The sequence below is a fragment of the Thermobia domestica genome, chromosome 7 (genome assembly GCF_964235325.1).
Source record: "Thermobia domestica chromosome 7, izTheDome1.hap1.1, whole genome shotgun sequence".
NCBI lineage: Eukaryota > Metazoa > Arthropoda > Insecta > Zygentoma > Lepismatidae > Thermobia > Thermobia domestica.
In genome coordinates, this window is record NC_137460.1 from 164,606,971 (window position 1) to 164,618,971 (window position 12,001).

Here is a 12,001-nt window from a genome sequence, read left to right on the forward strand (position 1 = left end):
CACGTCAAACACGCGTATACTAACCGCTTAGCCACGAGAGAGCTCTCATACGTTAAAACAACCATATCCTGGCTGTATGTTGCCAAATTTGAAGAGTGCCATTTACTATAATTTAAATCCTGAACTGGAAAGCCAAACTTGAGACGTTAGGTTTACACTTGGCTTCGTAGCTAAAGTTGTACAGGGGAAAGAAAGAGAAAAGAAAAAAATTGGGTCGCCGGAAGCTACTTTCTTTCTTATGCTACGATGATAAACCAGTAAGCACAACGCTATTCAATTTCTAGACTCTTGCATACCAATGGTGTCATCGCTACCATGAAAGGAAAGATAAGATCCATTGCCAAAATAACACCATATAATTTGCGTATTATATTTATTTAACCTCTTTAGCGAGCAGCAGATAGTTGCAGGAATTATATCAATGTTAGCAATTATAAAGTTCAGCTAGACTCAATAACCATAGTTTCAAAGGAAAAAAATCATTAGACATATGTACTTCACTCTCTTGAAAATTTAAGAAAACTTCTCACACCAACGCAATAGAACAACCAGTAACAACAGCGTTTTAGATGTTGTCCTTGATAATACGTTAGACAGTTGTTTACATTCCTCGACCAAACATTAGAAATAGAAACTTTAGTAAGCTACATTGTAATAAGTGAAGGGAGAATACAAAGGTACATTACTGCTTACAAAACATCTCGTTACAGAGAGAGTAATTATGCGGCTGAGTCGACCAATCCTCCTTCCCAAGAACATAACATTTCCACTACTCTTCCGCAACCAACTGTATTAAGAGGGCGCCACTCCTCGACCTGGCTTACAATTAAACAGCGGCGGTAATAATGCATATAGCAGAAACATTCATAGGAGGTACTAGACCAGCCAGCAACCTAAACTCCACCCCTGACACCATCACATCTAGGCGTGGATACAATAGCAATGCCCACCGTCCTCGACGCGTCCAACAAGACGGTTTAAAGTAGCTTCTCATCTAAAGATTGGACATATAAATACTTCAAGAATTAACGTAAATCTTTTCCTTGCGTGGCAACTTCAATTACAGATCATAAACTATGGATTATAGCAAACAATACGGAGTGCCCACTAACGGGTCGAACATGAGCTAGCTGTCGCTAAATAGACTTCTAACTTTACCAACTCAAAACAACTTTAAAATGAAATAAACAATACGGAGTGCCCACTAACGGGTCGAACATGAGCTAGCTGTAGAGTAAATGATCCATTTATACATCTGCGCGACTTAAGAAACTATTTCGCTTAATGCAAGAGAGAAATGACATTGACACCGAACTACCCCGTCGGCGTATGAATCGACTTACTGGATGGAGTGCTCACTTTGAGTTTACTCAGTCATATTACATAGAGAACGCATGATAATAGACAACATTTTAGACATCAAAGAGAAATGAAAATTCAGTAAATACACGATATTGATATTACTTGACTGACTAATTTACGAACTGAGACAGTATCAATTTTCTTAATTATTGAAATAATGACGATATTGAACAGTTCCAATATGAAAGTCACTTCCTCGACAGGCGACGTCGAAACTGAATAATATAAAGTTACCTGGAGATGGATGATCAAGTCAGTCTAACAGCTACTCACAGTATCCCACTGCTGGAACGAGATTAGCACAGCAGGCCAGATTCAGGAGGCACGGTCTCAGCAGCATCGTGAACGACAACCAATCTCCGGCAGTCTCCCCAGGCCACTCGACATGACGCGCCGACAGACTTCAAACCAGGGCATAAAATTACACCGATGGCAACCATCAGAAGAAGTAGACGACGAACTGGAGGCAGTGTTAGTTCTCAGCTTCAATAGATAGACACGAGTTGGCCACAGGCACTAAGTCGCTGTAGAGGATAGTCCACACCGACGACCACAGATGAATAATCAAAAAGCAGCGGGGTCAAACCAAAACCAGAACAGGAAGACAGTTCCTGATGTCATTGCAAAGAATGTCCACACTACAGACGGGATTACGATACTTTTTTCACGATTCCTCACATTCCCATATTAAAGATCACTATGCACTTAGTTGAAACCTAGTTGGTAAAATTACTGGCCAGTCGTTCGAGAAGGGTAGCTTATAAGTGACACAAGTTATAATGCTACTGCATTTTCACTACCACACACCACTTTTCTTATAGAATCACTTAACTAATTACATTGTTTTATTCAGTATTCCGATTTTATCCTTGGTTAACGCGGAGGATGCGCTATTAGCTACCCGTTACCAGCCTTATTTTCTTGCGGTACAGGGGGGCAGAACAAAGAAGTGCGCTCAAAAGTCCTCCCCGCTCTCTGATTGGCTGCTCTTAATTGCGTGGCATAATACAAAAACTAAACAAAAATTATGATATAAACTTAAATATAATGAGACGAAAGTAAATTAAATATGTGTTCTTATTTAATGAGTACATTCAAAAACAAATCACTCGATCTAAATGAAAATACAAATACTCCAATTTTTAAGCCACTAACGCCATCTCGCGGAATTGAGAAAATCCAACTCGATGCAGGCCATAGACTAACAAAGAAAGTAGCGTACTTCAGCTAAACAAACTAGCTCAATTGTCGACCATCTTGAATCCATCAAAAGGGTCGAGAATTAGGGAAAAATAAAGGGAAAGAAATAATACTTAACTAAGAGCTAATTAAATGATTCTATGAAATAATCTCTTCGAGAAAATGTAACGCTCAAAGAGGATCGTTACAACCACCCAGGGGACAGGAAAATAAATGATCTGACCTAGATCAGTTATTTTAGAACACCCTATATATTACCACTTGAAGGTAAGAATGATTTATGCGGGTAATTACGAAGAAGTTCATCTCTCCGTTCTTTGGAGCAGTTGTATTTCTTCAAATTATAGAAATTTTGTGTTCCCACAATTTCTCCAGTGAGGATATGCAAAATTGCAGTTTTTCAGAATCTTTCTGGTCAAGGAAGGGCCTGAGAAACATTTCATATATTTAGCAAATTCTCCTTTAACTGAAGAAGAAAGATGGTGAAGTTGAACCATTACTAAGTCCCCTTCTTCTAACTTACCTTCTTTTCCTGTTTGCTTCAAAGCTTTCTTAGTTTTCTTAGTAACTTTAGGATACAATGTAATATGACGATCTTGGGTCGGTGTCTTTTCCAGAACACCAGGCCAAGGAATTATTTTTAAATGCTTCAATAGTAGAATAAGATAAAAAATAACTCGGCAAGCGTACAACCAATGCTACTACGTAACGAATAATTAAGGAGTTCCTGACATTGCTTGAGTACAGTACTCCACTTAGAATGATTACTATGACACTCTAAATGAATAATCCGGTTGAGCTCTCTATGGCTTCTCTCAGCCAAGCCATTCGAAGAAGGTGAATAACTGGACGTTACTATCGATTTCATATTATGCTCCTTACAATAGTCCGGCCACAAAGGAACTGTGAACCTTTGTCCGAGACAATAGCATTAGGATAAGGGAACAAATAAAAATAATTCTTTTCAACCACTGAAATTATACCTTTGACATGAGTAGCCTTCAAAGGAAAGAAACAAACAAACCTATAGTAAATATCTATAATAGACAAAATATAGTGATAACCATAACTAACTGGGAGTTTCCCAACGAGGTCGATCGCTAGACGATCGCGAGGTCTAATAGCTTCTATATGAATTTCCTCTTTAAGTATTACCTGATTGGCGAAGTCTCAGCACAATCAATACAATCTCCGATATACTGTCGAACCGACAATATTTGCTTCTTCCAGTAAAACAAGGAACAACATACAGACCAACATTTCTTTACTCCAAAATGACGACGCGAATGAACCAGTGTAACTTTCTTTTACTAATTCCTGAGGAGTAACCAAAAGCCATTGGTTCGAATTTTTATGCTTGAAATATAACAAACCTTGATAACATGTAACACGCTCTGGAGAATTGTCCAATAAAGACCTTAACTTAATGCACAAATCATCATGCTGCTGCTTTTCCCTGACTTTCTCCACGTTGAAAAGAGAAGAATCCTGAACAGAAAGAAAATTGACATGATACTCCTCTAGCTTAGAAGGCACCTCTGGTGGATTCCTACTGAGAGTATCTGCTATGAAATTCAAGCTTCCGGGACAGTGTTCAAAAACAAGATCGAAACTTTGTAATTTTAGAAGCATACGAGTTGTTCTGGTGTCTAGATTCTTCATAGAAAAAGAATGAGTGACAGCAGCATTATCTGTATGAATGTACGTAGTTCTCCCAAGGATATATTGTGAAAAACGTTCACACAGGAACAAAACAGACACCAATTCCAACTGAAAAGAAGACAACGAAAGTTCATGAGGTTTAACTCTACGACTAGCGTAGGCAATGACATTTGGATGATCCGATCCCTCACGGTACTGTGCCAAAAAAACAGCCAAATTTTCTGAACAACCGTCTGAATGGATACGAAACGGCAAATTGAAATCAGGTTGTCCCAACGCAGATGGATTACTGACAATTTCCCTCAATTTGTAAAAGAGATCTAAAATCTCGGGAGTTAGTTTGTACTTGAACTCCTTCTTAATGAGATCGAAGAACGGAGAAGTGAGAATTAAATAATTATGAATAAATCGCTTTCGCCACCCCAATTACCCTAGAAATTGGTGCATTTTCTTGGTTTTTGGGATAGGATAGCAACGAATTGGTTCATTATGACGCGGGTCAACTTTGACAGTCTGACCACTAATGACATGTCCCAGGAAGTTCACTTCCGTCAGGAGGAAGCAATACTTCCGGAAATTCAGGGAAAATTGCCACGTTCAAAAATATCGAACACACGCTCTAGATGGGCGAAGTGTTCGTCTAGAGAAGTGCTAGATATTAAAATGTTATCCAAGAACAGAGTGACGAAGTCTTTAGTACTTTGATCGATGAAACTATGCATTACACTCTGAAAAATGGCGGGTGCACTCTTGATCCCTTGAGGCAATACCATCATGACATATTGACGTCCTTTATAAACGAAACTAGTACAGGGATATACGTTGGATGTAAACCTACACCATAATATTCTGACGAACAGTCGAATTTTGAAAATTGGGTAGTATTGAGCATTTTTGGTAGTAATTATTTAACACACTCTAGAAATGCTAAGAACACTTAGTATCAACTTAGAAAAATTGTTTCTCATGGAAACTTGTTAAATTTCTGATTGTGAATATTTTATTCTCTCGTAAAAATTTTCTCGATGAACAATTTTCAATTGTCACATTTTATTCGATCGTTTGGTGTACTGATAAATAATTACTACGTAAACTTCTAAGACCAAATTTCATTTTATTTATTTGCCATCAACACAACAGGCATAAGCCCAATTATAGTATTGGTGTATTACATAATACATTTACAACAGTTTTCTTAAACAGAGTTCATATTGCAGATGTCAATTTCTTTGTGTTTGATACATATTTTATTATAAGTAGAACACATTCTCCAAATTGGTGATTTCAATAATACGTTGGTCCTTGCTTTTTTTGCAATAAAACAGACCAGAGTTATTAGCACGAGTTTTAAGTGTCGGGACATGAAAATTTAATGTTGATATGAGATCCGGACAATTAAATTCATTTTGTTCTATTTTATGTAGAAAAATCAAATCTGTCACATTTCGCCTTTGTTCAAGTGTAGGGATACAGAAGTTGTCTATTAAAGTTAGATAATTTTCATAATATGGATAGACTCCAGTTGTCTTTTACGTCAAGTATTTGATAAATTTAGATTGCACCTTTTCCAGTTGGTGTCTGTATTGCTGTTGTGATGGGTTCCAAATCACAGCAGCATATTCCAGTTTTGATCGAACATAGGCATGATACATTTTTGTTAGTGTAGTACTATTGTTAAATTACTTTCCAGTTCTTATTATGAACCCTAACATCTTGAGAGATTCGTTAACTATGTTCTCTATATGGTTATTAAATGTCAGTTTCGTATCAAATATAACTCCAAGATCTTTGACGGAATTTAATCTATTTAGTAAGATCTGATTCATTGAGTAATCAAACTCTATTTGACTTTTGTTTCTGGTAAACGATAAAGTGTTAAATTTGTTTATGTTTACATCAAGTTTGTTAAGAGAACACCAATTAGGAATATTTTCCATGTCACGTTGTAAATCAAGACAGTCATGGATGGTCCTTATCCTACCGTATATTTTGAGGTCATCAGCAAAAAGCAATTTGTTGCTTAATAATTTATGATCAGGGAGATCGTTGATGAAAAAGGGAACAATAATGGACCTAGATTAGAGCCCTGGGGAATTCCATAATATGCAATATAATCAGATGATTTATATTCCTTGTAGATAACAGTTTGTTTTCGATTATTTAAATATGATGAAAACAACTTGATCAAGGGAGAGAAACAAACATTTGCGAAAGAACAAAATTCTTGCAGAAGCTCATAAGAACACATACACTGTGATTATTCTATTCGTTGTTAATTTTAGTTCGTAGGATTTTTTTGGAACTTCAAGAAAATACTTACAGTGTGTACTTGCAAAAATTCGTTTTCATTTTGGAAACTTGTAAGAGGAAATTTCATTTGCGAACTTGTAAATAATTCAATGTAAAATTTTAAAGTAAGTAAAAAATACCCATCAAATTCTTAAATAGTTCAAAGTAATAGTAAAAAATCAACAAAAATTAAAAAACATTAAACAAATATCAATTTTTAAACGATAGAATACATAAAAATTTCACCTTGTAAAATACAAGTGATACCTTTTACTTGGGAAAAGATTTTATTAAATACAAATCAAGAATGTTATTTGTATATATTTATTTGAATATAAAGATATATATAAACATACAAACATAATAATATGAATAACTGTCACATAACTATAAAAAAAATATATTTACAAGTATTTATATACACACACAACTATAGAAAAATAATATACAAAAAGAAATTACATTCCCGCTTTTCTGTCCTTTTCTAATAAAATGTCCACTAATATTTCAACATGTTTTGGATTTCTTAGTAAGTGATCATATTTTTCCTCAAACAAGTGTACATTTGTTTTACTATTAAAATGTGATCTCACATAAAAAGCACACACTTCGTCTTTCACTTCTGCTGCCCATAATTTTCCAGGTTTCTGTCTCTAATGTTAGTTTATTAGTAAAGAGACACATTTGGCCAAACTGATTAAAATAATTTAGACTACACGCCTCACAAAGTAAAACTGTCTTCCGCTCCCACTTTAGAATACTGCCTTTAACACAAATTTCACTCGAAAGTCACTACCACACTGGCACTGTTTCGTTTGGACACGCAAGTCCAATGCAACCTTTTAGGGTGAACCTGGGAAATCCAACGGTGCAACACTTGGTAATGGTGTGTGCGGTTTCCATTCATCTATCTCATCGAATAATTTACAATTTCTTCCTCCTCTTCTTCATTAAATAAATTAGGAGATATTGGTCTTTTTTCTTCTTCTTCAACAAGGGTCCACTTCATCGTTGGAACTTGAAACCTTTGTTCCGATGTTTCTACTGCTGCTGCTGCTGCAACTACTGAAGACGGTCCTAGTACTGGTGAAGCTATTCTTGATCCAACAGGTGAAGTGGGAATTAGTATTGGGTTCTCTCTCAAATCAATAATTTCCTCCTCTATAATAACATCTGGAGAAGCCGAGGGAAAATAGCAAGTTTCCTTCTCGATACACAAGTGCGGAGATTCTCTTATGGATTTAAACTTTTCTTGGGAAATTCAACCAACTCAAACGAAGAATCCCAGTCTACTTCCTTGTAGAGCTCGGTTTCTCGCTCTACTTGACTAAGCTCAGCCCTTGACTAAGCTCAGCCCTGACTAAGCTCAGCCCTAGGTTCAGCCCTGATGTTTGGAACGAACCGGTAATGTTCCTGTAATGATATTTCCACCAAAGTGCATGCCGAAGTTAATTTATTCGATGATCTGGAGACAATTTAGTGCCCATTAATAAACTAAATAACATACAATGGAGTAAAATTACAGAAATGATATCGTATTATACAGTAATTTCGCCACGCAAGTTCAATAGTATAATAATAATAATAATAATAATAATAATAATAATAATAATAATAATAATAATAATAATAATAATAATAATAATAATAATAATAATAATAATTTTTCATCAGTCCTGCGCGGAAAGTGAGAATTAAATTAATCACATGTTTAGTCAAGGTAAGGAGAAAAGCCTAAACTGAATAAGACATTGAAGCGGGTCACAAGCTGGGAATAAGAATAGTGCATGGTGTAAATAAAGAACGACACCGAAAGAGAAATCCAGAAACAGCAGGTAAACGGAGAAAAAAAGAGTAGAAATTGTTGAAGTGGAAACTCGACTCGAGTTGAATTCGAGTCGAGTCAAAAGTAATTTCCTTGAGTTGAGTTCTGAGCCAAGTCACTGTTTTCGAGGTCGAGTTTCGAGTTGAGTCGAGTTTGATAATGGCTCGCTCGCAAGTTCGGCTCGTTTTAACTCATTTTGAAATAATGGCCTGATTAAACTGGAAAGCGAAAGCCATTAGAAATGTAAGCAGTAATGTGGAATACTTTTAGTGTTGCTCACGACAGGGGTGAATCTCGTCTCGTTATTTTAGTGCATCTCGTGGGGCAATTTTAGTGTATCTCGTCTCGTCTAGATAACGAGAGGACGAGAGTTTTCTTTTTATTATTACGAGACAGCCTCAAATGTCGTAATCACCAATATAAGTAAATAATGTAGAAGACCAACCTGGGTAGTGATATCAACCGGCTCGGCTCGTATCAACTGAGCGAACAGCTCGAGTCTGCTCGGTTGGGATAATCCGTCGGCTGGGCCCGATTCAGCCGATGATCTGAGCCGCCGGCTCAGTTGGAACGAGCCATCGACTCGGCTCAATTGAGCCGATGGCTCGAGCTTTCTCGGTTGGGATGGTTCACCTACTCGGCTCATGTGAACCGGTTCGAGCCAGCCAAGTTGAAACTAGTCCATCGGCACGGTTCGACTCAGCTCAACTAAGCCCATGGCTCAAATCGGCTCGGTTGGGTGAGCTGTTGCCTCGGCTCACTTCTCAGTTCGGTTCGGTAGTGAATCAGCTGTAAGCTGAGCCGCTCGAGCCGTTGAGAAGCGTAAACCCGGTCCCAGCTGTTTTGAACATGTTTGGCTGAAGCCTATAACTTTTAACAATTTTTGGCTCGAGCCCAAATACTTACCCCTTCGAAAGTCAAACCCAGAACATAACCGATGTCCTTGCCTCCTGAAGACTTATCGACGACCGAGATCGACAATCAATTAGCTTTTACTATTCAGATACAAACCGCATATCTTTTAAAGATTATACACGGTATTGATATATTATTATTATTAATAATAATAATAATAATAATAATAATAATGACATTAAAATTTTAAACTTGCCCTAAAACTTGGCAAAACTTACTTAAAAGTAGAGATTTCGGGGAAAAGGTTCCGTACCTCCAAGACACACCTCTGCAACTACCAAAATTTTAAACTAGAGCGTTCCACTGAAGTTTCATGTAGAAAGTATTCTACTGTATGTTTTAAGGAAAATACCTGTAATAAAAATAACTGAATATTACGCAACAGTAAGGTATATAATAAACTAATTTTTAGGATATGCAGAGGTAAATATGAAAGCTTTGCTACAAAAATACCTACACAGACCATAATTCAATGAGCTCTGAAATACAATGTAACGAAATAGCCTATGAGATTCAGTCTACAGAGCAATTGTTACTTAAAGAATGGACATACACTATTTCGAGAATCGAGACAAGACGGGAAATGTTTACGATACTTTTTGTCTCGTCTCGATTCTCATCTCCAAAGCGAGACGAAAATTTTGAGTTAGTCTTGTCCCGTCTCGAATGTAAAATGTTAATTCTCATGTATTTTGTTTGTTTTAGAAACGAGATGAGAAATTCCTCTTCTCGTGGGCAACATTAAACCAAACCGAAATATTCTTTCCAAATATCACGTTTCTGCTTGTAATGATATTACCTGACCGATAATTAGTTTCTAGGTTTTAATCTTCTACGAGATAATAATAATTATTATTAGTTTATTATTATTTCCATTATTATTCCTGAAGATTTGATAGTTAAAGTATTGAAACATCCGAGTATTCAAATATCTGAATATAATCAATCGCCGATCAATCGCCATCAAAAATCCTTAAAAAAGGGAAAAAAGCGACGTGGATTCGCACAAGCACCTTGACCACTGAACCGCGATCGCTACGCGGTAAACGATTCGTCTTTAGTCTGGTTACGTTAGGTTTCTTTTCTCCGCTTGCAAACTTGTGTGTTATATTTCTTCGATTCAAAGTGTCTTTTGTATTTCTTTTATGATATCGGCAAAGTTTATATTAACACCTTGAATTGTTCTTAGATTGTTAGTTCACAAGTTTGTTTTTTCTCCACATGAAACTACAGATATGACAGATTGAATTCTCATACTCTCCATTTCTTTCAAAGCAGTCGCCATTACCTGGTCAAAGACTTATTTCCGCCACGATTCATATTAAACGAAATAAATTCATTCTTCGGAAGCGGAACTTTCACTTTCCGGATTTCGCAAAATTATGGAATTCAGTTAAACTCCGGAGTTCAGAAGAATTCCGGAACTCGCAAAGAATCCGGAATTTAGAAAATTCCGGAATTGAGAAAAACTCCGGAGTTCGAAAAAATCCAGATTTTTCTAATTACGGAATGTTAACAAATTAAGAAATTTCTAAATTCCGGATTTTTTACGAATTCCGGAATTATTCCAAAATCGGAATTTTCCGAAATCCGGAATTTCTCCGGTTTTACTTTCGGGAGTCCGGAAAGTAAAAATTCCGGAGTTGGCTATCCCTAGTTTATACACAACCTTTCAGAACACTAAGCTGGTAGCTGTCTACAAACAAACAAGTAATGCAAAGCATTTTGTATCCTCCAATACGTCATGTATTAAAATCCGACAGGGATTTCAGTATCTAACCAGAAATTGCATGTATCTAGCTGCTGGAAGCTGAGGTATGAGGAATTGTATTGGGTCTTATCTTTTTGTGTCTTATACAACCCTGCAAACCACTGAATATCTACACAGCTTTCGTTAAATCGAAGTTGTAGTACTCACAGTTACATCCATTAGTGTCTATATGATCGTGTTACTAAACCTTACTATATGATAGCGTTAGTAAGTCTTTCTCTGCTCTCCCGTAAAGTTGTGATACGATCTACTACAGGATACAGAACGAATTATCAATTTAACCAAGTTGTTTTATTACTACACATCTGCTTCCGCCTCTGTCAACTCTGGTCGATCTCGTTGACGCGACATATTTCCTTTTTTATACCTCTTCCTTCGTTTACTGAACTAAACAGTAACTGTTCTGAATTATACTGCTGCGCATGCCTCGTAGATAAATATTTCTGATGCCAATAGTTTCCATTTTGTCCAAGGAATGTTCTTTTTCTTATTCCCAGCACGACCTTTTATTACATTATATGAAGAGCATGTAGGTCTAAATACCCCATGTATTACACAGAATGTAGGTTTAACTCTTCCAGCAAAGAAGAACATGTGATCATAGTATAAACCCACTGGCAATACAGTTGTCGTAATCACAAACGACACAGAGAGCGAGCGGTGCCCTCCCCGCTAGTCTAGAGGCTAGCACGTGCGCCTTTGGTGTATGGTGTCCCGGGTTCGATTCTCGGCGTGAGAGCATTTATGATTCTCAACTGTCCTCGATATTTCTGTGTTCGTGTCCCTGTCGTTATAAGTTATTAGAAAAAGCAAGTTAAACGAGTGAAGCAAGTAAAATTAGGAATAAGTAAGTTACTGAAACACGTTCGATGAGTCAGTTAAAAAAAGTGGACAAAGCACTGGCTTTTCGCGGCGTCCATGTGAGTTCGAATCTATCTCGCCTTGATTTTTTATCCATTTGAGGGAAAGTATTGTTT